This window comes from Tamandua tetradactyla, chromosome 5, assembly GCF_023851605.1.
Source record: "Tamandua tetradactyla isolate mTamTet1 chromosome 5, mTamTet1.pri, whole genome shotgun sequence".
NCBI classification, from domain to species: Eukaryota; Metazoa; Chordata; class Mammalia; order Pilosa; family Myrmecophagidae; genus Tamandua; species Tamandua tetradactyla.
In genome coordinates, this window is record NC_135331.1 from 5,243,835 (window position 1) to 5,270,186 (window position 26,352).

Genomic DNA, 26,352 nt, shown 5'->3' on the forward strand with positions numbered 1-26,352 from the left:
AATGGCGGGCTTGGCCCGCTGTGGCGAGGTCGGAAGTGCAGCGTGGTCGTTCCACAACCTGGGCTCCGGGCCCTGTGGAGAAGGCTGAGGGTGTGTCCCGGCCATCACTTTTGCCTCTTCCTGGTGGAGCCAAGAGGGCCCTTCTTGTGAGAGGCTGGTGCAATTGCCTGTAGTTCCGGAGCTGATGTCCCGAGCCGGCCGGCAGGTCGTTCCTCTTGCCCCGCGGCCTGGCCTCTCAGTTCCCCGCGCTTATCAGGAGGCCCCCAGCTCCTCTCTCACTCTCCCGTCTCTTCAGAGTCCTGGGGGGACGCTGGCCTGCGACCTCATTTCTCTCGTGGGCAGAGGAAAGCTCACTGACTTTCAGTTGGTGTCTCGATGTGGGTTTGGAGTAACTTCCACGCCGTTTACGCCGTGTCAGAAGTGCTGCTGGGACGCTCCCTGTGTCACCGTTAAAGTGGTTTTTACAAGACGGGCTCATTTCAGCATCAGGAGTGATACCACCAAGAGAGAAGATAATTAAACTTTATAAATTCCGTTGCTTTTTCCTCCCCTATCTGTTCAGTGACTGCAGTATCAAAATAATTAGACTTGAATGAATGTTTCAGGTGGAGACACTGTCCCCAGGCAAAGTATTTGCTGCAAGATAAAAGAAATGAGAAAATCCTGTGTGTGCTGGTTTGAAAGGATTTGTGTACCCCAGAAAAGCCATGTTTTAATCCTAATCAGTCTTGTGAGAGCCACGGTTTCTTCTAATCCCTATTCAGTACTATAGGTTGGAGGCTTGATTAGGTTATTTCCACTGAGAGGTGACTCAATCAGGTGTTAGTATTAAACTTGGTTAGATGAAGACGTGTCTCCACCCATTCTACGTGGGTTACTTGGCGACAGAAGGAAGAGAGAACCAAGAGTCCCCCCGGCCATGGCCTTTGGAGATGAAGAAGGAGAAGGCCACCAGAGAGCTTCATGAAGCAAGAGGCCTGGAGAGGAAACAAGCAGATGCCACCATGTGCCCTTCCAGTTGACAAAGAAACCCTGAACTTCATCGACCTTTTCTGAGTAGAGGTAACCTCATATTAATGCCTTAATTTTGACATTTTTATAGACTTGCTTTATTTGGAACATTTTCTCAGTCTTAGAACTATAAACTAGCAATTTATTAAATTCCTCCTGTTAAAACCATCCCATTTCTGGTATATTGCATTCCAGCAGCTAGCAAACTAGAACACTGTGTAATATGAGATTTTGTCAGAAGAATTTGAATACAAGGGGACTCATTTTCTTAAAGGTACATTTTTGGGATGCCTTGTGCGTATTATTTATGAACATTCAGCTTACTTCTCTGCCAGTTCTTGCAGGAGAAGTCTCTACCTCCATCTCCATGCCTTTCAGTCTCAGCCATCTTGCCTCTGCCTCTTTCCCTGTTGGGAAGGTGAGGTGAGTGGGAACAGACCAGGATGAGGCCTCAGGTGGTCCAGTTCCAGGCTGGCTTCCAAGGCAGCAGCCCATTCCTGAGAGCCTGTGTGTGTCAGGCATGCACTGATCCCTGGGGATGCCTCAACATAGGTGCTTACCTGCGGGGGGAGACAGATGGACTTGGATTAGATGGCAGGATTAGGGTTTCAAAGCAGTGTGCTGCAGGGAGGTTTTACCTGGTCTGAGTGTAGCGAGAGGCCTTCTCTGAGGAGGAGAGGTTTGGGCTGATGAGGGAAGGACGAGTAGTCAGAGGAGTAAAACCTAAGGGTTGACTTGGGGAACTGAATGGTCACGGTCCTAGGAAGGATTAGAAAACAGTGACTAGGGATGCCAGAAGGAGCCCAGAGCAGTGAGTGATCCAGAGAATGTGTGGAAGGAGCTTCAGATTAGGGGGTGGTACTGGAGGCCAGGATGGGGATCCAGAAAGCCATGGGAACCCACCAATAGGTTTTAAGTGGGGAATGATGGATTATTTTTGCATACTGCAAAGAGTAGGAGGAGGGTGGTGGAGGGGTCAGTTTGGAAGCTGTGGCATGTGTCCTGGGGGGAGGTGATGGAGGCCTGAGCTTGTTGATGGCAGCAGAGGTGAAGAGAAGATGGCAGCTACAAGAGGGAGTTGGGAGTGAAATCAACAACTCAGAGCAGTGTTGTCTGTGAGGCGTTTTGGAGGGGGAGGGGTGAAGGGTGATATTCTGATTTTCGATTTGTACGACTAGATGGGCCATGATGCCAGGAACTGAGGTGGAGGATGTGGCAGGAGGGTTTTGGGTATCATGAATTTGATTTGGACGTGTGGCATCTGAGATGTCACTTGGCTGTTCACCTGACAACGTCAAGGAGGCTTATGAACGTGTGTGACTGGGGCTCAGAAGCTGCAGATGGAAACTCAGATGAAGAAGAGGAGCATCTAGAAAAACCTCCTAATTTTGTGGCTTTCAGTGGAGCTTTGTGATGGTACCATTTGCCAAGCTGGGGAGCCCTTCAAGGAGCTTGAGCCTGACAGTGCTCCCCTAAAAAAGTAGTGCAACCTCAGCCAGTCATGCCAGCTCACTGGGGCCTGAGTCTCCTCACCTGTAGAAGGAGACAGTGGAGCCCTTGCAGTTGTGTGATTCTGTGGTGAGATGATTGTTGATTTTGTGTCTTCTTCTCATAAAGTGATGCTTGCTCCCTCCTTCCTCTCCCAGCTTAGATGCACAGAGGATATTTTCCTGATGGTCCAGGAGAGAAAGACATCAACATTTTAGCTGCTTATAAAGAAAATATTAAGTGTAATGGGGCTTAAATTGTCTAATATATGATCTGCAAATGCCTTGCACATTAGAGAGAGGCCCCCAAGTGCTGAGTCAGAAGGCCATAATGAAATGCCACATCCTTTCTTCTTTGCTACAAAGTTATAATTTAATGCTGCAAAAATAATTACACCCCTGTTTCCAGGGCATTCCATGAACATATTCCCTATCAAGATTTTAATCTAGTGTGAAGCTGTCTTGATTTTTTCAAAATGGATTCCCTTTATGGGCTGAATAAAGTGATATTTTTAGAAACATATGGCCACTTTTTATGCATCTTCAAATATGGTGCAAGGTAAAATATGATATACTTCGGATTTGATTGGTGGAGAGTTGAGAACACCTGGTAAATAAAAAAAGCAAAAAGACTACAGAGATTATATAACTCCATTAAATCATGTTTATGTTCCTGCTTGTCAGCACTGAGTAATACAAAATGGTTTTCCTGAAGTCCATTTATCAGTATCTGTCACTAATTAGCACCTACAGATTGCCTTCTCTCTGAGTCATGCTCTTCTGGTTGTCTCAGTGTCTAATAAATCAGGACTGTGGCAGTTCATGAACTTTTCATTGTTGGAATCTTTTGCTTGTGTTTTTCCTGTTGATGCATCTCAAGATTCTACCCCTTCCCCAAAGGCTTCCAACAACTGTGAGTCCAATTTTGTGAATGGGAAGGAAATGAAGAGCAGAGTGAACACGATTGTGGACTTCACCCGCCAGCACATCGCCTCCCAGTTAGAGGTCACCGTGTGCCCCGACTCCCTCTGCAGATTGAGATCTCGGACATGGAGCTGAGCCAGGTCAAAGGCTGGAGGGTCCCAGTGGCCTCCAGCAGAAGGTGAGAGACCCAGAGTGGAAAGACTCTCAGAAGGAGGGAGTGAGCTGACCCTCAGGGAAGCAGTATCCATAGGCGGCCACCCCATACGGGGCTTGGGGTTCAGGTGGGTCTGACCTGGCTACTTACTAGCATTTTGACATGAGAAACTTAAATGATGGGAGTATTAATAGCTTCTACCCCATGGTATGGTAGTTTGGATGAACTACAATAACACATAATGTACAAGGCCTGGCCTTGAGAAGGTGCTCAGTAGTTACTCTCTTCCCTGGTGGCCTGTTGTTCATCCCTGTGGTACTCATTCTCGGTTCTCCTGAACGTCCTCCCACGTCTGGGGCATGTGACAGATAAGGTGTAAGTCCTGGAATCAGACTGCCTGTATGTTACACCTGGTTCTGCCGCTTCTCGTGTGACCTTGGGCAGGTTACTTATCCTCTCTATCCCTTGCTCCCCTCCTCTGCAGGCTGAGGGTGAACATCATATGTCCATAGAGTTGTCTTGAGAATTCAGTGGGAAGATTCCTACAAAGCACTTAAAGCTGGCACAGAGTAAGCACTCATAAATGTTAGAAATTAGCTCTTTATTACTTCAAATATGCTAAACTTTTGAGGCAAAGATGGCTCTGATGGCCGCTGGGTCAAACATAGGACGAGTTTTCTTGACTGCACGTAACAGTTGATGGTGACTGTTCCTGGGCATCAGGCAGCAGTCCTCCATGGCATCCAGAGACCCAGAGTCCCTGCACCCATGGTGCTGCCATTGCCAGAAACCCTTACTGATATCTTCTTGCAGGAGGATGAGGCAAGAGAGCAGGGAAGAGGCAAAGACAATTCTTAAAATCTGTGGCCAGAAATGGCATAAATAATTTCTCTTGCCTTCCATGAGCTAAACATGCTCACATGACACATTTCTAGTACACAGGGGCTACTGGAGAATGTAAGCCCTGCTCTGCCGTGGGAGAAGGGAAGATTTGGGTGGGGGATAGTTCTCCTACCACTGCTACATTCTTAGGATCTCTAATTTATTTGACTCTCCTTTGCCAAGTGTGCCTTTTTGCTTTGGGTAAGATAAAAAAGGAGAAAAAGAAGGAGGGGGAGTTCCCACAAGAGATTTTGTTAGCTCCTGGGAAGAAGGTGCCACAAGCAGATTGATCACATCTCCCTCTGGCTTCTGTCCAGATCTTTTTTTTTTTTTTTTTAAAGGAAAGACAGAGAGAAGGAAGGAAGGATAGAAGGAAGAAAGGGAAACATTTTTAAACATTTTCTTGTTTTATTGTATTCTGTTTCTCCATTTTTGTTACATGGGCTGGGGCCGGGAATCGAACCGAGGTCCTCCGGCATAGCAGGCAAGCACTTTGCCCGCTGAGCCACCGCGGCCCGCCCCTGTCCAGATCTTTAAGTGATCCTTTCTGGTTGTTGTTTTACCTCCCTACAGTCAACAGAAGTGAAAAGTTAACAGTCAAAAGCGAGCTCGGCTATTTCCCTTGTAGCAGAGCATGCCAGTGAGTGTGACTCGAGAGCAATTTGAGGGTCTAGGAAAAAGATAAGATAAACCACAACTTATAGGATGAAATATTTTCACTGTTTAACAAACTAAATTATTCAGCATCCTTTCTTCAAAGGTGGTATATTAATAACATAACTAAGGAATGATTCTTGTAGGTTAGACTGGGAGGCATTTTTTTCTTGATAGGGAAGCTTCAGATGGCAATAGATTCCCACAACCCAGAAAACCTGACATCTTCAATTAGAAAGAAAGCGTCTTATTTGCCCTGATTCAAAGAGCATAGGGAATTAAATTTTCTCTGTATCCTGATTCTGAATTACTGCAGAAAGTGCTCTGCGCTGAAGGAGGTCAGAGAGAAAAGCAGTACTGGATTTTTAAACTTCATTTTATTCTTTGAAAAAAGTAACAAAATTGAAGAGTTCAAAAGTCAGTAAAAGGTATACCTTGGGTATACCTGGGTCTTCCAGGAACTCTTCCCATCTCTGGGTCTTCTGTGCCATCAAACATGACACAGTCACAGTGTGATTTCTCTCTATAGCCATGAGCTGCAGAATTAGGTCAGGACAACGTTGGGGACCATTCTAGAAATTCTGCCTACTGCACTAATTCCTCCCCAAGTCTCAGTTATCCCCAGTTGCGAATTAGATGGCTCATTAGGAGGAAAAGCTCTGTAGGACATTGAGATTCCCAATCAGACTTTGTTTACAGTAACTCATGCAATCATCAATATTATTCCCAAATGGATAGGGAAGGATTATAAGCCAGAGAACTAGGTTAAGCACCATTCCTTTAAACAGTGTTACCACATTTCTGCTGTTGTTGCAACATAAATATTGTTGGGATTATGTTACTCTTTGAGTGCCTCCTGCCAGGATAGGTATTTCTTAGTCATTGTTCCCAAATTAAATCAAGTTCTTCACAGAGAATCACCATTTCTATTTCAGTATGAATCAAAGGAAAGAAAATGGAACTTTGTGATTTTTGTAAACTCCTTCCTTTAATGAATGCAAGTGAACAGTCAGCATGGCCCATTCCTAAGCCATTCCCATGAGTGCCTTTGAGCAGAGAATTGGGAGAACACACTAAAGGACCCATCAGTTTAGGAGTTTAAAATGCTTCAAGGAGCAGAGACCTGAGCTTTCCCATTTACTTTTTTTTTTTTTTTGATGGGCAGGCACTGGGAATCGAGCTCAGGTCTCCAACATGGCAGGTGAGAACTCTGCCTGCTAAGCCACTGTGGCCCGCCCTCCCACTTACTTTTGAAGGTCCTCTTGCCTCAGTGTGAGTCCTCAGAAGACAGTGTTGTCCTGGATGACCATGTCACCTTTACAGACCTGGCCACTCAGCTTGTGGTTGGCTTGTCTCTGTCCCTGCAGCCGCACAGAGCAGATAGGAGAGCCATTATCGCAATGGCAGCTGCCCAGGACATTCTTTGAGCCCTACAGCAGGTGAAATCCCAGAGGGCCCTGTGTCCCTGGCAGTTGAGATGGTTCTCTCTTTATCAGGCCCTGCAAAGGACAGTCCTCGAGCACTTGCGGCAAGGACCAGTGATTCCTGAAGCTTCTTCCTGCTGCTTATCCATTGTGTCTTGTCTCTGAGTAAAGTGCTCAGTGGCTTGGATAAATTGTCCTGTTTTATGTCTTTGCACATCGACCCCCTGCTCATATGCTATTTGCTTTCTAGTGGGCATCTCTGAGCTAGGTACTGTTTGCTGCTAGATTATGCAAAAATGATCTAGTTTTCACTTTTCCCAAAGCAAGTGGGTTTTGGTATTTGGAAATTCTTTTTGAGCTACTTGAAAAAGCATGGCTAATAGGTATCAAATTACTGCTGTTTATTGCAATTACTGTCAACTCTAAAATTCTTTTCCATCATTAAATTTATATCAAGTCAATTATTAAGGTACCAGAGGTGCTGTGCTTTCATCAAGGCAGTCTCATAATGCATCTTTCTCTGAAGTACTTCCAGCCCATGTATGCTTTGCTTTATCAACATCAGCTTTCTCATAAAGAATGTTCAATGCAATATTATCTTGAGCAGCAGCCTGATTAACTGCACCTGAAATTGATTCAGATAGATTGCCTGATCTTTCAAATGTTTTTGGAGAGGTCAAAGTCAAATTCTGTTGTATGGCATGCAACACATTTATGTAAACTTTGGCGTATTCATTAAGGCATATTATTTTTTCCTCACATCAGTGGCATTAAAGCATATTATCAATGCAAGTTCAAGGTGTGCCAAACATTGATCAGGATTACAAAACATAGGAGTGTATTATTTCATTCTGTATATTGGAAATCACATTTATGTTTGCACATTTGAAGTAACCTAATTACAACATAATGCTTTGGTTTCATTTTTCTTAGGAAACAGTAGTTAGTTCTTAGATTTTGTTCAGTACTGATTTGCTGAGACCCTTAGATATTGATGATCCCAAGGATTTTTTGTTCAACTTTTTTATTGTGTAGTATAACATATATACAATGCAAAGAAATAAGAAAGCAATAGTTTTCAAAGCACTCCTCAACAGGTAGTTATAGGACAGATCCCAGAGTTTGTCAAGGGCTATCATATGATCCTCTCAGGTTTTTCCTTCTAGTTGTTCCAGAATATAAGAGGCTAGAAGGCTTAAATATTTTTTTGTCACCATAATCAACTTTTTTGTGAAAAATAACATATATACAAAAAAGCAATAAATTTCAAAGCATAGTACCACAATTAGTTGTAGAACACATTTCAGAGTTTGACATGGGTTATGATTCCACAATTTTAGGTTTTTACTTCTTGCTGCCCTGAGATACTGGAGATTAAAAGAGTTACCAATTTAATGATTCAGCAATTGTATTCATTTGTTAAATACTATCTTCTCTGTATAACTCCACCATCACCTTTGATCTTTCTATCCCTTTCTTTAGGGGTGTTTGGGCTGTGGCCATTCTAACTTTTTCATGTTGCAAGGGGCTGTCACTAATATGGGGTAGGGAGATGGAAATACCCGATGTGCTAGAGAGGCTGGGCCCTCTAGGTTTCAGTACTTATCTGGACCAGGGACCTATCTGGAGGGTATAGGTTTCTGGAATATTACTCTAGTGCCTGGAACTTTTATAGAATCTTATATATTGCCCTAAGTGTTCTTTAGGATTGGCTGGAATGGTCCTGGTTGGGGTTTGGCAGGTTATGATAGGGAGCAATGTCTAACTGAAGCTTGCATAAGAGCAACCTTCAGAGTAGCCTCTGAACTCTATTTGAACTCTCTCTGCCACTGATACTTTATTAATTACACTTCTTTTCCCCCATTCGGTCAGGATGGAATTGTTGATCCCATGGTGCCAGGGCCATATTCATCCCTGGGAAATCTCCCATGTCACCAGGGAGACTTTCACCACTGAATGTCATGCCCCACATAGCGGGGAGAGCAGTGATTTCACTTGCAGAGTTGGGCTTAGAGAGACTGAGGCTACATCGGTCCCAAGGATTTTTGATTGTTATATTTCATAGGATAAAATAGCAATATCTCTCCATTCAAATATTCAGTCCACATGGGCAGTTGTGTTGCAGAGGGTGAAGGGCAAGGACCCTTGATTAAGTTAGAAGTAACACTATTTTCAGACACCAAGAGAAAGAGTGTTTTCTGTTGGTAAAGAAATGTTAAGGTCAAATTTGAGCCAAATATGATGAGCACAGGAGGCACCAGTGATTTGAGAGCAAAAATCAGGCTGAATGACCTGGATATGTGGTTTGAAGCTGTATTCACCCTAGAACAATATGTTCTTAAACTTAATCCATTTCTGTGGGTGTGAACCCATTGTAAGAAGGACCTTCAATGAGGCTATTTTAGTTAAGATGTATCCCCGCCCCCTGAGGGTAGATCTTAATCATATTACTGGAATCCTTTATAAAGAATGAAATTCAGAGACAGAAAGAAAGCCTTGGAAGCAAGAAGCTGAAATCAGTAAAACCCAAAAGAGAGACAAGCAGATGCTGCCATGTGCCTTGCCTTGTGGAAGGAGGGACCAAGGATCACTGGCAGCCAAGGATCACTTCAGGAAAAAAAGGTGTTACCTTGATGATGCCTTGATTTAGACATTTTTCTGGCTTCAAAAATAAATTCCCATTGTTTAAGCTAGCACTTTTTATGGTATTTGCTTTGAGAAGTCAAGGAAACTAAAACACTTTTAGCCCAGGAGAATGAAGGAAACTGGAAGAGGGTAGTTCAGGAGTAGTTCCAGCATGGCACATCTGTTGACCAAGAGGAAAGCACCAACAAAAGCACAACCCCACAGTGTCCCGTGGAAGAGAAGGATAAGAAGTTACTCAAGAGTGGTGGTCCAGATGCCTTCACAAGCTTCCCCATGCGAGGAAAGTTACCAGAGCCCAGTAATCCTGGTGACTTGAGAGTGACCTCTAGGTATTAGCAGTGTGTGAACTTTTTTGGCCATCCTGCCAGTTGCCAGCAAGCTGATTTATTGTGTCCATTAATAGGTGATGACAGGGAAGCCAATGGAGGTATAAGGTCTTGGGTGTGAGGGCATATGATGGTGCTGCCAGCTCAGAAGTTGATTCGAGTGCTGACTGTAGGTCAGGACCTGCATGCAGAGAGAGAGTCCTGCCAGTCTGACATTTGTTACTCTCCCCCTGACCCAACCATATGTATGGAGGGGGTACTCTGTGATGAGTGGGAGCTGAGGGTGGAAGCAGGAGGAGGGTGAGCTGTGTACCTAAGGAAGGAGCACAGCAGACGCAGGGGCTTCTCATCCTTCAGGCTTTGTGCTTATGTCAAGCATAGATTAAGAAATAAAAATGTTCTGTTTTTATAGAAAATCGTAAGAAAAACAAATGTTCTAGTCAAAACAATCACCTCCAACCTTGGCCTCAGAGTAAAAAGCAATTTTGTTTCTCTTAGAGAAGATTGATTTCTTTCACAAAATAGAAGAAATAAAATGGAGGAAAATTGCCAAATTATATAAAGGTGGCTATACAATTTTTGTGACCCCAAATGGTTCACAAGTTGGTGAAATGACTGTTGAAATAAATCACTGTGTCAGACAGGAAGGATGAATGTGACTCACAGATTGCTTCTTTGTGCATTGGACTCCAGGTCTCTGAACTGACATTGACCAGGACAGTTTTGCAACATGAAGATGACACAATCCAGGATGACAGAGGTGAAAGGTAAGCTTGGGGCTGTTGCAGTTGCTTTTAGGAAACCACTCACCAGGCCTCACACTTCTAGCTTCTTACAGAGGTTGCAACTTTTTTAGTTTGCTTCAAAATAGTCACCAACTCCAGCAGGCTTGTAGGGGACACAGTCTTGGGCAAGGCCACAGAAATCCACATGAAGGTGTAAAATACTGTTTTTTGGGTCATCTCCAGAAGCAGGTTGGGCAGAGAAAGGAAATCCGAATCACCTGTTGCCATGTGGGTTGGATTTTTGCAGTCATATTGGGTTTTTGCAGTTGATATTTATCCATTCTTTCTTTTAACTCTATTTATTGAGCACCTGCTGTGTGACCATTGTTGTTCTGTGCAGGGCGGATGTGATGTTAAACAAGGAGACAAGCTTCCAGCTCCTTAGGTGCTTAGATCATTATGTATGTGCTGGTGGGGGGTGAGGGGTGCAGACAACACAGCATTAAATGTAGAATATGCATTCAGTCAGCTTGGGTAAAGTGTTGTGGAGAAAATTGAAGTAAGGGAGGGGCATAGAGAGCCTGCTAGTGGCAGCAATATCTGAAAAGAGAATGACAAGCCAAGTGCTCATTGATAAGCTGCCATTTGAGCCTGGACCTGACTGAAGTCACTGGGTCAGCCATGACATGTCTGGGGGGAAGGAATGTTCCAGAGAGAGGGAAGAACAATTGGAGAGGCCCCAAATGGTGTCATGTTAGAGGTGCAGCAGGCCAGCCAGTGCTGCACCTGTGGAGAGTGTAGTGTATGATGAGGTAAGGAACGCTGGGGCAGGGGCTGCAGATTATCCAGGGTTTGGTAGCTGAGGTGGCTTGGCACTCACTGCAAGGGTTGAGGTGGTATCAGCAGTGGTTGCTCCTTTGCTGCCCATCATGGATGCCTTTCCTTACAGCATGTCACCTGTGCCCATGACTCTTGGGCCAGGACTAGTCACATGGCTTTGCCCAGGGGGCCTGGGATTAGAATACTGCCACATTCTGGGAGGGGACAAACTTAGAAATATTTGGAGAATGGTTCTAGTGGCATCTATATTATGGAGGCAAATAGGAATATTTTTTACCGACAGATGTACACACACAAAAAACTGGAGACTACTACCCTAGAGAGAGAACATAACAATTCTTTCTAGAGCATTTTGCAGTCAGATAATAAAGTCCAGTATTCCTGCAGTGATTTATTTTTATTTTGACTTTGAGTCATTCCACAGTGACTTTTAACCTGGTGACTGAGTGGACAGCAGAGGGGATGAACTTCTTAAAGCCACATGGTAATTAAAAATGCATCACAAATGATGGATGTGACACTTCCACCCTTTTGTTCTGCTTGTTCTTTATTTCTCATGCACTGAGCAGGCAGGAATATCTAATTGACTCCCCCCTCTTCCACTCACCCCAACCTCTTAATGTTCAGGATCAGAAATCAAAACATTAGCCTTTTATGGCATAGAAAAAATAATGATAACTTTTTTACATGTGCAAGGATATTCTGAGCAGTTAAATGATAGACATAAGATTCTAGAATTTAATAAATTTAGTATTTTAAGTATCAAGCCTTATTTAATGACAAACTTTGTTTTTAGGGGGTTTCAGAAACAAAAACATTGTTTTGTTTTATTGGAAAAATAAATATTCATCAGTGATGACATACTGTAATTAATTTGGTCTTGGAGGAAAATAAGATTTCCTTTGCTACCTCTCGTTTTAGCTTGCACCAATCTTGAGGACAATTCTGAAACATCCTTCAAACACAGCAGTCACTCTTTCCTGCCAGGTTGAAAATCAGAGTGGTTGAAAACAACTTCCTTCAACTCAGGGTTGTAGCTGATACAGACCTGGATAATTGGATCAGCAGCCACATTCACTTAGGAGCTAATAATGGAATGACTTTTGAGATGATTAGCTATGTGAAACTATTCTTTTTTCTAATGGAAAGTGCACATTTCTGTTCATAAATAGAGTCTGACTCATGAAGTCCAGTGTGTGTGTGCATACAGGCATGTATGCATGTGCTTGTTTATGAGCCCATACCAGGCCCTAGATCCACTGTCAAAATCTAAATTATCTCTACTGTACATGTTGTGGGAACTGAGATTCAGGTAACTTCACTTGTTCAGAGTTACTCAGTAAATGCATGAGCTGAGAGTCAAACAGATCTGTGGGCTGCCAGGACATTGTGATATCTTTGCAGAGATCACAGGATTGTCGGGAACAGCAAAAGTTACCTGGTCCAGTTTGTTACCTGCTGGAATGCAATATACCAGAAATGGAATGGCTTTTATAAAGGGGGAATTTAATAAGTTGCTAGTTTACAGTTCTTATGCTGAGAAAATGTCCCAATTAAAACAAGTCTATAGAAATGTCCAGTTTAAGACATCCAGGGAAATATACCTTGGTTCAAGAAGGCTGATGAAGTTCAGTGTTTCTCTCTCAGCTGGAAGGGCACGTGGTGAACATGGTGGCATCTGCTGGCTTTCTTGTGGCTCTACAAAAAGGAACTCTTCAAAATGATTCCTCTTTTAAAGGATTCCAGTAAGCAACTCCATGGAAATCATCTAATCACCCAGTTTCAATGGGTGGAGACACACCTCCATGGAAATCATCTAATCAAAAGTTACCACCCACAGTTGGGTGGGTCACGTCTTCATGGGAACAATCAAAATGCTCCCACCCAGCAATATTGAGTGAGGATTAAAGAACATGGCTTTTCTGGGTCCACCATAGATTCAAACCAGCACAGCACCCTCAGGAAATGGAGACATGTGAAAGTTGGAATTCCTCCCCCAGTCCAGAATTTCTTCTTCCTCCTGCCCCCTTAGCCAGCTGTGGTCTGGGACAGGTTCAGAGAAACCTCTGAGTTCTGTCTCCTGCTGGCTCATTTGCCCTGGCTCTCTATTTAGAGAGTCCCCAGCTGGCTTCTTGTGGTTGAGGCTGACACTGTGGGGTTTCCCTGGGGTCCAAACCCTGTGTTGTTGCTACCAGGTGTTTGTCTTTGACACCAGTGCTATGAGGGCCCATCTGCCCCAGAGACCCTCTGCTTCTCAGTAGAAAAGTAGAAAATATATTTAAAAAGGGCTGAGTAGAAGTTTTAGAACTGAAAAGTAAAAATACAGTTTCTAACATTAATTATGCACTGAAAGGGCTAAATAGAAGACTAGGAATGCATTGGAAGAGTTGATGAATAGAGAAAAATCCAGTGTGGAAGAACAGAGAGATCAGTAAGCACAGACGTGGGATAACAGCTAGAGGTATAACACATGTATAATTGAAGTCCTGAAGGACTGGAGAGATACTGAGTCATAAAAAAAAAAACACTTGAAGAAATAAACAGCCCAAAGTTGCCTAATTTGTTGAAAGAAATAAATTACAGATTCAGGAAGCTCAGTCAATCCTGAGCAGGATAAATACAAAGAAAATCTCACCAAAATTCACTGTGTTAAAATGGCTGAAAATCAAAGTTAAAAAGACAATCTTGAAATCATCCAGAGTGGATGACCCATTAGATACTAGGGACTCATGAGTTGAATGATGGCAGAGTCCCTTAAGAAACCAGGGATGCAGAAGCCATGAAATGCCCTTTCAGTGATGTAAGGAGAAATACAACAAGGAAAGTCAGAAGTCTACATCATTGAAAATATCTTGCAGGAAGAAAGGAAAAATCATATCATTTTCAGATAAGGGAAAACTAAGGAAAATTGTCACCAACAGACCAGTGCACAGAGGAAAGTGTTGTCCTATAATGGATTAGAAGTTTTATGTGGTTTTATGCTCAGTCTTGTCATATCCAGGCATGCAACCTGATTGAAGTCAGAGGAAAATAAAGAAATAACTACATTGAGGTTCACTCTTTCAAGCCTGACATGACAACCTGATGGAAGTGCTTGGCTTCTGTTTTCTGTTCCTAGTGGGTCAGCCATTGAGCAGGTGGTGCTCCAACATAAGGACACTGTATGTCACAAGTGCTACACAACATCCAGGTTTGTGGAACATATGCCATATGCTGGACTTTTAGCTAAACACTGTGTGATGCCATGTAAAGCTTACACACCCTCTTGAAGTAAGTGCTGTTATTGATTCTGTGTTAAATATTAGGGGGCTGGAATGCACAGAGGCAGTTACAGCACATTGCCATATTGCAAAGGCAATGTGGAGGGTGTGAAGACCCCAAACCAGGTATATCTGACTCAGAAATTTCCCATTAGGGTGTGTGATTTTTGCATGAAGACTACAGGAAAACAAGCCCATCTGAATGAGGTACAGACTGGTAAAGTAGATTCTGAACAACTTAACTCGGGCCAGATTCAGGTCACCATTGTAGAACCCAAAGCTAAAACCTTCACAGCAGGATTTGGTAGACCATAGTTCCTGCACATCTGGCTGCTGGCTGCTTACTGTAAATAAAATGTTAATGTAACTCAGAAACTCTCCTTGTTGGTGCGTGGCAGACTTGTGCAGTTGTGACAGACACCATTATTGCTCACAAAGCCTACACATTTTTTGTTGTTTGTTTTAAAGAAAACATTTGTCAACCCCTGATATATGGGAACCAGAGGGAATTCAGTGAAAATGACATCTGGGGAAATTCCTCCTCCCCCTCTCAAATCAATTTTCCCAAGTCACCTTTATTTTGTACAACAAACTAAAACAGTAAATTATTTCATCTCTACCATCCAGTGAAGGAAACAGAGGCATAGTGAATTTGGTAGTGTGATCTAAAGTGTACAGAAAATTGCTGCTAGTGCTTGCCTCTTAAACTTTCTTTCTTCCTGTCTCCATAGCTACAATTTTATTGACAAAACTGCAGCCTTGTTAGCACTCACAAGACAGGCCTCATGACCAGGTGTTTTGCTGTTGTTATTTTAATGTAATCACCGTAACCCAGGGAAACATCTGGGTTGAACATGATGTTATATCCATAACTTGCTTGATTGGTTTCTATTAATTCCATTAATAAATCATGGATTTAAGTGGAAGCAAATGCAGAGTGGATGGCAGCAGAAATTAGGGATTAATGAACCAGAAATGTCCCTTAAAGGTTGTTAAATACATCCATTCCTGTGTTGTTGCTTCCTCCCACCCTTTATGTACATTTATCTCTCAGATCCCCAGCTGTTCAAATCAGAGATTGCTTGGAATCTTCAGACAGGGATCCTGTCATGAAGACTGGAGAGACCAGGTGAAGTGTGGGGAGGAGCTGTGACCCTGGCCCACAGCCCACACTGAGCTCCCTGGAAAAGCCAGCACCAGCTTAGCATATGACCCCTTCAGGAGCAGATCTTATGAGCACCAGTTGAGCCTCCCAGCTGCCCCTGCATGGAACAGAGCTGCAGGCAGTTTTTCATACCCGATGCAGGAGAGTTGGCAGCCTTGTTTGCAGTTCAGCTGTATCAATAAGGTTTGGCCTTTCCTTGTCCTTAGAAAAGACGACGTTTTTTGCATAACATTTTCAAGTTGAAAATGAACCATGTTGAAAAGTGAAGATGTTTGAAGATCCTGAAACTACAAGAAAAATGAAACTAATCAGAGATGCCAGATGCTGGTGACTGCCTGGCTGGCAAGCAGGGTTTTAGGTAGGAATATTCAAAACACTGTAAACGAACAAAACACCGAGGGGATGCCACAGCTGAGGGGGAGCTTCAGATGCAGTCTAAGAAAACCTGCCCTCCAACTTAGGTTTTGTTTGTCTGTTAAGGGAACTGCCCAAGAGACAACATTGTTGAGAAGTAATTTACATGCTATAAAATGTATATGGCTTGAGTATACACTCTGATGAATTTTGGCAAAACCATGTGTCTGTGTAACTATAATGCCAATCAGTTTATAGAGCATGTCCACCACCCACAAAATTCTTACTTTCCCCTCCCCATTCCCCAGGTAATCAATGATCAGATTCTCATTATTATTATAGTTTTTGCCTGTTTTAGAATTAACTTTATGTTAATGAAATCATAATACGTAGTTTTTTTCTGCCTGGCTTCTTTCACATAACATCATGATTTTGATATCCAGCAATATTGTATTATGTATCCATTGTCATTCTTTTTTTTCATTGCTAAGTGGCATGAATAGACCTTGGTTTCTCATATCCCTTGATAGGTTATGTTGTTTCCAGATTTTTTAGCATTATGAATAAAATTAGTATGAACATTTAAAAAATATCAGAGGGAACTAATGATCCACTGAGAGCCAAGGAAAGGTCTGGCTGCTGCAGAACATTTCTCTGACCTTCACTGGCCCTGTCCACATGCCTCCAAATGTTCTGTCCTGAGCTACAGGTTGGGAGAAACCCTAGGCTCTGGGTTTGTCCTGTTCACAGGGTAGCCTCACCCAGTGTCTCAGTAAACCCTCCTGACACTGCAGTGAGGTGCACAGTCAGCCTTGGACAACAGAGGCAGGATCCCACCCTGTTTGGGGTAGCACCAACATTTTCTAGCATCCTGCTACAGCAAAAGCAAACTCAAATTAGGACATTTCCTCCTACCTCTACAGCACTTTCTCTGACTCCCTGCAGGGCCAAACTTTCCAGAAGAGCCTTTCGAGGAAGCTATTTTCACTTCAACCCACAGCAGTCTGGTCTGGCCCAGCTGCCACCAGTGCTGATTTTGCTCAGGAGAGGAAGGCCACCCATGCCACTAAAATGGATGGGCATTTTACCTTCTTTCTCAGCAGCATGTATGAGCAGAACCACTCCCTCCTTGATGAAAAACCCATATGCCTTGAGACCACAGTAGTTTTCTTGCCATTTTGCTCTACTGTGTTCTTCACAAGTTCCTCCCTCACTATGCAGCATAGAAATATTGTGTAAGCTCAAGGCTTGAACGTAGGCCTTTTCTGTCCTTACTTGGACATGAGGGTTTGTATCCTGCATGCATCCCTGGGAGGTGTGGGCTGCTCCTGTGCTTCTGTCTCCTCACCTGTCAAACAGGGATAATGAAAGCATCAAACTCAAGGATCATCATCAGAAATAAATTAGTACATAGACTAATTCCAGTGTCTAGAATATGGTGGTCATCCAATACATATTAGTCATAATCTGATATCATTCCTTTGAGCCACTAAGTGTGTGTGTATGTATGCATATATATATATTTAATATGCACACACCACATATATATACACACATACATACATGCTGAAATATAAAAAATAAGTTTTACTGTATATATAAAGTATGTGTGTATATATATGTATATACATATATATACATACACACACACACACACACACCATAGACACACAAAATCTTGGGAAATTAAACTTAAGATGTCTTCTTCTTCCCCCATTCCTGACCAGCTCTTTCTCTTCTGTTTTCTACATTGCCTGAGCTAGGCTATTGTCTTCCTTTTAGTCTTTCTGAGTGTTGGCATTTAGACTATCCTGCCTAATGCACATGCCCATGGTGTGCCAGGCACTGTTTAAGCAGGTCCACATGAAGGGACTCGCCTCACCTCCTGACCAACCCCATGAAGTTGGTGCTAATGTTTCTCCTTTTTGTACCTTGGAAACCATGGCAGAGAAAGACTAAGTTACTTTCTCAGATCATATAGTGAGCCGGTGGTATAGCCAGGGTTCTACGAGAACTTGTGCCCTTAACCATGTCCCTTGCTCCAAACTCTGTACTCACTGCCACCTCCCTTGTCTCCTGTCCAGCACCCCTCTGCCTCACCATCCAGATGGGAGACAGATAGAGACCATGTGTGCCCAACTGTCCCTGTGATCTCTGCTGTCACCACCAGGTCATCTCTAATGAGTGGCATGGAGTGAATGACATGCGAATCCCTACAGCCAACACGTTTCCTCTCCCTGTGAAAGCACTTAGGAGGACTGTAGAGAATCTGCCTGCCTTGGTCATGTGGACTCTGTGAGGACCGTGGGGAGCTAGCACAGTATTCCAGAGAAGTCAGCCCGCAGCCCCTTTGTCTACAGACTGTGAACTGGCCCAGAAAGGGGACTTTGTTTAAGTTCTGAAATATCTTGTAAATTTTGCCCTTCCTTCATGTGGATAAAAGATATCCTCCATAACTAGGTTAATTTTTCAAGATTGATTTAATTCCACTTGAGATGTATCTCAAGTCAGTGTTTAATTTTCTCAGCGACATGTGGAGTCATCACATTGAAGATTGTACCTGGACCTTTTATTTCTGCTTGCCACAGTTATCCAAAGCAAGTCTAAGAAAGAGATCTGGCTTGATCATTTCATAAAATTAACTGGCCCCTTTTCTTTATCACCAATTTTCTTTTTATTAACAACTTATTAATTGCATGTGAGAAATAGAAATTTCAACTGTGCATTTTTAAAAATAATCTTTTTAGTTTAGAACAGTTTCAGACTACAGAAAAATTATGAAGCTAGTACAGAGAGTTCCCTTATACTGCACACCCATTTGCCCCATTAGTAACATCCTGTGTCTTAACATAGCACATTTGTTACAATTGATGAACTGATGTTGATACATTATTATTAACTAAGCCTGGTATTTTATTTATATTTCTCTGGTTCCAGAATCCCTTCCAGGCTTCCATATTACATTTGGTCAACTGTGTGATTTTAAAAATTGTTATGTATATTATTCAGGGTTCTTCTGAGAAACTGAACCAGCAGGATTTATATGTATACGTACAAATGTAATTGTTAAGATATTCATTATAGAAATTGGCTCAAGTGACCATGGGGATTGGCAACTCTGAATTCTGTAGGGTAGGCTGCAGTTTGGGGCCACAGATGAAGCTTTCCATGAATTCTCCTGGAGAAGCTGGCTGGCTGAATTAGAGACATTGTTCCTGAGTGAACTCATCAATTCTCTCTGTAAGGCCTCCAGATGATTGAATGCAAGTTCCCTTATTGATGAAGGCAATCTCCTTTGTTGATTGTAGATGTAATCATCCATAAATGTAATCAACTGACTAATGATTTAAATCCACAATGTATCCTCATAGTAACGATCAAGCCAGTGTTTGTTTGACCAAACACCTGAGCACCATAATCTGGCCAAGTTGACTCGTGAAGGTAACCATCACATTGTGTAAGCATTATTCTGTTAGATTTGCCAACTTTAGAACTATGGGGTCTGCAAACACTGGGAAATGATAGATTTGTATATAGGTATAGATACGTAGGTATGTTGGAGTGTGTGCGTATAGTTGTGTTTTTTACCCCTTAAGAGCAAAGACAAGAACTTGGCAGTGTTAGGCAGTAACTCTATTCCTTTGACATCTCCAGAGGGCCAACATGATGTTGTGTTTAGTTTCTCCCAGATTCTTGGTGGCTAGGAGACTTCTGACAGCAGTTTGTTTTTTTAATCACTTGTGACCAAAGGAAATTAGCCTGAATCAGGGGCTGCAAACCTAAGATCCATGAACTGAATCCAGTCTGCAGAAGTGTTCTGTTTGAATCATACTTTTGTTCTCTTTCTTTCTTATTGAAAATTTCAAACCTACAAAAGAGTAGAGAATAATAGTATCATGAAAATCCACTGATCTGTAACCCAGCTCCTGCCCCCATCAACATGCAGCTAATTTTGTTTCAACTCTGTTCCACCTACTGTGCTCTTTCCCCCTGCATTGCACTGAAGCACATCCCAGATATGACACCATTATACCTGTGAACACTTTAGTATGTGTCCTCAAAAGATAAAGACTTGTTTTAAATCATCCAGTGTCACAGACACCCCCAAATTAAACAGTATCCTCAACTGTCCCATCGGTGTTCAGATTTCCTCAGTTGTGGCTTGTGTCTTTATTTTTACAGTTGGTTTGTTTGAACTGGAATTCCATCAAGCAGGCTCACCTCTAACATTTGTGAGGCATTGAGCAAGAGCACAACAGGAGCTATTAAGACTGCATTCCACCTATCATGTCTCAATAATTACAAGTCCTGAAGAAAGGAAAACAAGCTGGTGAGTAAACAATCTATATTCTTACCTTGACAGGTACATACAACTGAAAGCCCAGGTTTAAATTCTTGAACCTCTAGGAATTCTCCACCAGAGCAGAGTCTCGCCTTCTACTCCTTGTGTTTGGTTGATATCTATTTTCATTTATTGCCCCCCCTTTTGTTTTTGCAATTTACATTAATTGCAGTAATTTATTGATCATTAATTGTGCATCTGACAGAGTTTCTTGAATTCTGATTTCCTGTTTGTGTCCCTTTGTTGGTGTGTAGCCCTTTCCTCCTTCCCTTGTGTTTCCCACACTCTGATAGATATTAAATCTTCAGGCTTTCTTGGTCAAATTCAGGTTCACATTTTTGGTGAAAGTACTTTACATATGGTGCTGTTTACTTCCTATTGTAAAATGCCAAGAGACATGTGATCTGGTTGTCTGTTTTTACTGAAGTTGAGATTAATCTGAGGGTTCAGGGGATGTTAGCTTGACCAGCCATTATAAGGTTTCCCATTAGCGTTTCACCTATGGGCTTAGTAGACCCTAAATACTTTGGATGCATATTTTCATCAGGGGTTTCGAAGTGGTAATAGTCATTGTTGTTGGATTTTTCTCAAGAGACAATCTTTTCCTGGAACCTGTTTACCCTGAGGTATAGACCAAGCAGGAAATGTCAGATGGATGCATTTTGTTTTTACCTCAAACTTGAGGTTTCTGGAATAATTTGTTCCCTGGCATCTTCCAAAGGCTTTCAGGAGGGACTGAGCTTGGTGTGGTGAGGGCTGAGGCAGCCTGAATACGCCTGAGCTAGGGGAGAGAAGGCGTACAGTTAAATCAGAAGCAGAGTCTTCATCTGAGTCTTCCTCAGAATGTTTTGACTGCAGAATTGAAGTTGTGTTCAAGGCCCAGAATGACCATGGGCTAGTCCATTGTTTAACAGTGAGCAGAACAGTTGTGGGGTATCCTGGAGTTCTCCATCAGGGGTAAGGGGAAAAGCCCAGCTAATTCACAAATGGCTTGGGGAGACAAAGGTTAAATTATGCTTTTATCTCAAGCCACAAGTTATACTGTTTGGTGTTTATCAGGCATGTGACCTTGGAAAGAGATTGAAAATGTGCTGTGGACAAAGTCTCAATTATGAGAGTATAATCAGCTTTTCCTTCTCTGGCCCACTTGACCCAACTGTCCCCGTCCCGGTGAGGTGGCAGCCCTGCGAGCTCGGCTTCTGCCCTCCACGGACCTCACCGTCCAGGTCTGAGCCTGAGATTACCTGGTGGAGGAAGGGGCTGCTGACTTGCAGGGCGGGTGCTCCTTGTTGCTCACAGTGTTTCACCCTCTTCACTTCATTTGTCCTTTTCAAGACCCTCAAGAGCAGCAGGGCAGGTACCATCACCTTTATTATCCAGGTGGGGATACCAGGCAGGTAGGCCTGCCCCAGCAGCACTGGGCATGGGTGGGAGTCAGGGACAGGATTCAGCTGTCAGACCACAGGGTCCCTGCTGCCCTGTGGGCCCCATGGGATGACCTATGCTGCCCTCAGTGTAGAACAAGGCCGTCTCACCTTGGGGTCAAGGGTGACAGGTAATTCACCTCAATCTCTTGGCTCTTCATGAGATGCTTTGGTAGGAGTGAGGCTAGGGTTGCTTTCCAGGATGCACACTCAAGAGAACCTCAAGCCAAGCCCTTGACTGAGGCTCTCCCCATGCAGCTCTGGCACCCAGAAGAACCCCCTCAGTGTCCCCACTGTGGAGAAGGAGGCAGAGGCGGTCATGGGTGCAGGGGGAGGGAGATGTGCCAGAAGTCCTGAAGCCTGGGCCCCAGTTGCCATCCTACACCAGTGCATTTCCATCTACCCATGGTGCCCGCTGCAGGGCACTGAGCACGGGGCATCACACGCCTGAGCAAGAGCCCAGAGAAGGCCTTGGAGTGGGCTGTCTTGGGAAGGTTTAGAGCAAACTTTGCATTAATTGAAATTCCATTTGAATGAGGTACACATGGTTACTTATTTTATGCTCAGGCCTTTCCACAGCAGTGAGCCAGCCCCCCATTGGGTGGAGTGCCTGGTGGCAGAGGGCCTGGCATCCTCCTTCAGAGAAGAAGCAGGTGTTGCTTTTAAGCCCTGATGTTAGAGGAAGTGCCCACCTGTGGGACACTGTGGCGAATGGAGGAGGTGACTATCTGCTGTCCAGCTGAGAGGTTCCCTGGTTTCAGCCTGGTTCCTACCCCTTTTGACTCTGCTCTTTGCTGTAGACACTCTGGGCATCTAAAATCCCACCCACTTAGCCTCCTATACCAGTATCTCCCCAGGCTTCTGTGGAGGAGCTGTTTAATGAACAGGCTGTGAGACCAAGACAGCTGGCATTCGACGGGTATGTTAGCACATGGTGGGTGCAGGGAGACCAACTGGGGAAGGGCTCTAACTCAGAAGATGTCTGGGGAGCTGATGTCAGCCTGGGGTTTGAGGAATGATGAGCATTTCTGAACTGGAACATTTATTTATATTTACAGTTGACTGAAAGGGTTTGGGGCTTTCAGGGTGACAAAAGGACATTTCATTTGTGTATTTTTTCCATATGAGCTTCCTGCAGATGGTGGTGTAGGGCAGTTGCACCCCTCTTGGGATGGAAAGAAGTCAGGCAGAATCCTGTAATTAAAATCCACAGACCCATGGTTTTGGCTGCCTCTAACAGTCTCTCTTCATTGAAGCTGTCCACCTACAAATCCAGGTCGAAGCTGTGAACAAAAAGTCAGAACCTCAGAGGTGCCTGTCAGGCCCTGTGTTTGGACTATGAGAACACACGTCAGTGCCCACAGAGACTTGTGGGAAGCTGGTAGGATCATCCTGGAAACGATAGGGCAGTTATGCTAAAACCACAATTAGATTCTCACTCAACACAGTTTGTGTTCTGCATTTAGCATTGTTATTTGTTGTTACTCAATTGACACATCATAGATATTGGAATTTCACAATTGAAATCTCAGTATCTTTGAGCCAGTCCTTCTTTGTATTCATTCTTCTTTGTATTGGTGCCAAGTAAAAGAATAACCACCACAAGACTTTAAAAATAGAAGTTTGCTTTCATGCACACCAAGAAACCTGTTTCAAGTTTGGTTCAGCAGTTCTCTCATGTCTCCAGAAACCAAAACTCTTTCCATCTTACTTTTATCTGCACTTCAGTATATTGGCTGGTTAATAATCTTTTTGCTTTATAGCCACAAAATGGCTGCCAAAGCTCTAGTATCACGTTGTCAGGGTCTACTTCCAAAGGCAGGGAGAAGGTAAGCTTTTGTGTGCCACCCTTTTTCAGGGAGGAAACCCTTTATAGAAGCCATCCAGCTTCCCATAGCTGAATCTGCTTGGTTCTGGAGGTGTTTCAGTTCTTCCTTGAAATCCCTGCTGCTACCGTTTCCCTGTCAGGTGTGGCCTGATCTGGTTGAAGCAGAGAAGGCCTGCCTCCTGTGCAGGGAGAAGGAGAGCCCCTGGTGAGATCACAGCCATTGTTGTGCCTGTTGCTGCCCCTGGTCTCTGGACCCCAAAGCTGACTATTTTTCTCTTAAAATACAGTTGTCTGTCTGTTGCTCAGAATGTAACAGCTTCATCAACTTATGTGCCCCTGACTTTAAATTCATCATATTTAAGTGGCTCAGGTTAGAAGTTCACTAACAAAATGCTTGTTAAGTAAGGGCCAGGTGCCCAAATTAATAGTGTAAATAAGAGTAAGGATTGAAATACAACATCTGAAAGGAGACCAACCAACCACGAAAACAGGCCTCCACTTGTACCCGCACAATAGAATGATGACAGCTTAATATTATCTAATTATTAAAATGTTGTGTTTCATTGTTGGATTACCTAGTTTTAATTGTTTTAGATTTTGCATTTGAATAAAAAATCATATTTCTTTGCAAAACGTAATAACTTGAATGTTAAATCTAGTTAAATGGAAGCAGTTTAGCTGCATTTCTGAGTCCCTAGTGGCGTTTCTTGTAAAAGGGAAAGCTATCTACAAAGAGGGAGATCTGGGCTTTCTCTGCTTATGGCCTTTATTACAGTGCTGCCAGAAGAAATTGTTCTCTCTCTCTGTTTTCACAGGGAGTCCCAGACCCAAGTTTAGATAGAGGGTAGCAAGCAGTTCCTGGGCTGAGAAGTGAAGGTGTGCACAGCTTGTCCCGACCACAAGAGCCTAGGGGTTACCTGGGGAAGCAAAGAGCTCCCTGCTGTGCAGGAGACACCCCCACCCCCGCAGTCAAAGCTGAAGTAGAAAGCGCCAGGTCAAACAGATTCTTTGCAAAAGAAAGTCTTCTCTGGGGGTGGGAACGGTGAACCCACCTCACCTGACTTCATGCTCAGGAACTAATGTTTGAGAATGGATGTCTGAAGGCAGGACATTTTGAAATCACTTGGGCAGACCAGAACTGCAGACCTGCCCCTGGATCCCTACCGTTTTCCTGCCAGCCCTGGAGCCGCCCACCGGCAGAGGCTCCTTCAGGACACACTGCTGTTGGACACGCTCACAGCACTGAGCTGCGCCCCCAGAGTCTCCAGTGAGGTGCTGGTTCCCGCCAACGCTCTGGGCCTGAGGCTGGCTCAGTCTGGGTTAGAAAGGGATATTGGCAAGTGTTAGAACTGCTGGAGGTTTCTATCCTCAAAATGAGAATGTCTGCTTCATATAAGAAGAAACATCAAAAGAGAATTGAAAAGGAAATAACATTTTGTGCTGTAATTCTGCCTTCTGATGTCCTTTCTGGCACTGCCTAAAATCACACAGCACACTGCCGCTGGGCGGAGTTCACAGTTTGATAAATGATGTCATAATATATAGGATATTTATATATAGGGTTAATATTATTTTGATGCTAAGCCTGTATGAAATGTCCACAGCAGAATGTTTTAGATATTCTGGACTTCTGTAACTGGTTCGTGACTATCATAGCTTTTGTGAATGAGAGTTTTAGTAACTTTGAAATATATGTGTGTGTGAACACACATGCTCATGTATTCCTGGCATCTAGTACAAATGTCAAGTCAAAAAATCAGTGTATTGTTAATCATGACTTTGAATACCTCGGCTTACTTTCAGAAACACAGATCATGTGTCAACAATCAACCACAGTCCCTGATAAGTAGTAATTTGTGTCATTAAATGATGAAGTGAATACTGGTTGGTGGGTTAATTCATTACAGTGGGATTTTCTTTGGAGTGGCAGGGAGGTATCAGAGGGAAGAATGCCCTGAGAAGCTTGGGTTTCCATCACTTAAGTCACAGAGTAGCCTGGATGCTACTCTTATCACTTATGACTTATCACTTAAGTCATAGAGTAGCCAGATGCTAACTTACCGGCTCCCCTCGTTGGTCCCAGGTCCTCCTGGAAACCTTGTGTGGTTCGGTCTCTCCCTCTTCTTTCCAGCAGCATCTCCTAGTTTTCAGTGTTTGCTGTAATGCTGGTGACTTCTGACATTTACCATAATGTTTCTCATCTTATTTAAAGTGTCTCCAACAGGCTTATTTAATGTAAATGTAGTTCAACAGAAAACGTCAGTCCTATAGATGGAAAACCATTATCACTTACCATGAGTAAGGTAATTATGAAACTAAATGTGGCATAAGCTACATGTTGTGCCATTGTACTTAGATACCACTGTCTGCATAAGGTTTTGACCCAGGCCGCTTCCTCTCAGTCACAAAGGGAGGTTGGTGGGTGCTGGATTGACGTTAAAGATGCAGGAACAGAAAACGGAGACTCCATTGAAATTAGAAAGCTTGATCAGCATCTAAGTCACTGTGCTATTGGATGGATTTCAGCATTGCATTGTACTAGGAACCATCTGGTTCATCCTATGGAACTCCAGAAATGTGCACCCCACTTTGTTTTTGATACTGCAGGGAGGGCAGCAGCCACTCCTCCCCAGCCCAGGGTTTGTAGTTGTTGGTATGAACTGCTCATGTGACCTCATTCCCCTACCCCAGTGATTGGTCTGGGGGCAGGTGAGTATCCCAGTTCTGGCCACTGAGAGGCACAGGGAGATCCTCTGGGAATTCCCAGAACTTTGCTTCCCTGGTCAAAGAAAACTTGAAGCAAGGGTCAGTTCTTTTCCCTCTCTTCTCCCAGCTGTGAGGACTTGATGCCTGGAGCTGTGGCAGTCTTCCTATTACATGAGGTCAGGTGGTCGAGTTAACTAATG

At 43.5% G+C, this 26,352-nt stretch overlaps 1 long non-coding RNA gene across 3 annotated transcripts; it reads left to right on the forward strand.

Moving 5' to 3' along the window:
• Positions 1-806: 806 nt before the first annotated feature.
• Positions 807-25,325, forward strand: LOC143683494 (uncharacterized). 3 transcript variants are annotated; one of them, XR_013175474.1, is made up of 6 exons: positions 808-1,062; positions 3,399-3,600; positions 4,061-4,145; positions 10,202-10,275; positions 20,035-20,182; positions 24,578-25,325. It is a non-coding gene; the product is annotated as an uncharacterized LOC143683494 (long non-coding RNA). The 3 variants fall into 3 exon arrangements; XR_013175476.1 differs by lacking the exon at positions 24,578-25,325 and adding an exon at positions 24,262-24,502; XR_013175473.1 differs by lacking the exon at positions 24,578-25,325 and having other exon boundaries at positions 807-1,062; positions 20,035-21,396.
• Positions 25,326-26,352: the final 1,027 nt, after the last annotated feature.